At 37.2% G+C, this 2,604-nt stretch overlaps 1 non-coding gene across 1 annotated transcript; it reads right to left on the bottom strand.

Annotated features, from left to right (window-relative positions):
* Positions 1-1,560: 1,560 nt before the first annotated feature.
* Positions 1,561-1,667, bottom strand: LOC145110516 (small nucleolar RNA R71). The gene has a single exon (XR_013709894.1). It is a non-coding gene; the product is annotated as a small nucleolar RNA R71 (small nucleolar RNA).
* Between the last annotated feature and the right edge of the window lie 937 nt (positions 1,668-2,604).

The following is a 2,604-nucleotide window of genomic DNA, read 5'->3' as shown; positions in this document are numbered from 1 at the left end:
ATTAGATGACCAATCTGTTTTCTTATGCTTGTATCTTATGATTTTGTGATCATCAAAGTTACAAAACTAGTGTTTTGATAAAAAAAACCTAGGATTAAATAGAAAATATGGTAAATTAATGTGAAAGCTAGTATATGATGATCATTCATGTATTGAATTGATGTTAATAACCATTAATGTCATTTACTAGTTCAAGTCTAGCATAATTCGAACTTAACACTAGTATGCTTGTTTGTTTGTCCACTTGATAAATGAATGAATAAACTCGTTTTACTATACGATTAGTATTTTGATCATAAATTCTAATCATCTAAGGAATCGGTAAGCAACAACTTAATCCATTTCACTTTCCAAGAAATCAACCATGGGAGAAAGTGAAACGTATCTAAACGGAGGTCTCTTTAATATCTAGTCTTAAAACATAATTTTGATTGTTCTTTATTAGTTAATCTACTTTTGTGTTAATTGCTTTTAAGTAATCTGGACTTGCAAAACCAGAAAAAAACCCCTAATTAATTTCTTTTAAATTAGTTAACTTTTAGTAGACATTTTAGCTGTCAATCATTCCTGTTCCCCTAGTGTTTGAGACCCTAGTTTCGTACTATAATACTATTCGATTAGGTACACTGCCTAATGCATTTAGCTAACTCAGATTGTTGGTTTATAAATTAAAAAGTAGTATATAAATTGTGCGTCAAGTTTTTTTGGCGCCGTTGCCGGGGAATGATTTTATTATAGTTAATTTATTCTGCTATTTGTTATCGATCCTTTGTATGGAATTTATTACATACAAAGTTAATTTTATGTTCTGTTTTGACTGCCTTATATTTTTTTGGTATTCTAGTTGCCACGTCGTGGACACATCTGTCCACGCCATGGGTACTGTTCAAACAAACATTTTTCTGTTTTTATTCATTTTACACGTTTTTTTATCTTTGGTTTTGTGTCACTGATATATGACTAGAGGATCAAAATTTCCAATAGTTCCACTACTTGACGATCTAGAGTACGTATTACACAAAAGAAAGATAAAAATGTCGGCGAAACGAGTAGCAAGTTCCAAACAGACAAATTCGAAAGCTTTGAGAAGACTCCAGACAAGAAAGGAATCAGGTACGAACCAAAAACATAAACAAAGGATGAATTAGAAGATGAAGTGAAAAGCGAGGTAGAAGAGATGGCCGACATAACGGAGATGACCGTGGAGGAATACAAGAATCAAATGTGTAATGACAATGGGTCGCGTCTTGTACCACCGAAAATTCCAGCTGCCACCAATTCAAACTCAATGGGCATATTCACACTATGCTCAGGGATATACCATTCTATAGGAAAGATCAGAAGGATGCCTACAATCACATTGACGAAGTATTGGACATTGTGAACTACTTTAATGTTCCCAATGTTCCATACAAATCGGTGTTGCTGATAATGCTTCCGGTAACTTTCAAAGGAGCAGTAAAAGACTGGCTTAAGTCACTTCCACCTGGAGCAATTCGGACATGGGCCAACCTTTGAGACGAATTCATTCAACAGTTCAGCCCATCTTCAAAGGTTTCAAGGTTGAATAAGAACATTACCAACTTTCAACAAAAACGTGGAGTATATTTGTATGAGGCATGGGAAAGATACAAGGGAATGCTACGAAATTGCCACCAACACGAACTGAATATGCAACAAGAAGTATCAATATTCTATGATGGGGTAAACGTGACCACGAGACAACTCCTTGATTCTCAAGGACCCAAATCCAACTACAATGAAGGAGTTAATATAGGAGTTTGCCAAACATTCGAGGGATTATCACAACCCTCGAGAGGATAAGACAAGAGGAAACATGGGTGGCAATGTAGCTTAAGAGGACTTAACAACGGTAATTGCAAAGCTAGATACAATGGATTGAAGAACCATGAAGATGGGTCAGTCAATCCATGTTATTCAAGTGGGTTGTCATAATTGTAGCAGGCCACACTTAACCAAAGATTGCGACCTCGATGAGAATGGAAACCAGAAGGCTCAAGCTTGTTACTCGAGTGGGGATAGATATGATGATGATTGGGGAAGCCCAAAAATCAATGGAAGCCAAATGACGAATACATCAAGGAAAATGAAGAAAAATACAAGAAAAAAGATGCAGGGTTTATCAAAAGAGCAACCAAAACCCGAGAAGAAATTCGACTTCGAGTCCATGCTTGCACAGTTTGCGGCCACTTCTGAAAAAAGACATGGCGCCACTGATGCAACTCTCAGAAATCAGCAAGCCTCGATCCGCAACATCAAGCAAAAAATTTGGCAACTTTCGAGACAATTCAACGAAAGTCTTCCGGGAACACTTCCAAGCACCACACTAAACCAATCCCAAGGATCACGTCAAGTCCTTAACAACTAGAAGTGGTAAGATTATCAACCATATAATTCCATTAGCTATCTATGGTTCGTCTAGTGTGCAACAGTAGGATGAAGAAATCAGTGGAAAAGTGTCTGTCCATCTGCCACGGGGTGGTGACTAAGGTCCCATAGCATGGGCATTTGAAAAACTCACTGAGCAGCTACAGGTCAAATATTAGAAGCGACATCTACCATATCCAAGACGAGCCAAGCAAG

This window comes from Lactuca virosa, chromosome 4, assembly GCF_052849685.1.
Source record: "Lactuca virosa cultivar CGN04683 chromosome 4, Lactuca_virosa_CGN04683_v6, whole genome shotgun sequence".
Classification (NCBI taxonomy): domain Eukaryota; kingdom Viridiplantae; phylum Streptophyta; class Magnoliopsida; order Asterales; family Asteraceae; genus Lactuca; species Lactuca virosa.
The sequence above is the reverse complement of the archived record's forward strand: the minus strand, read 5'-3'. Positions and strand labels throughout refer to the sequence as shown.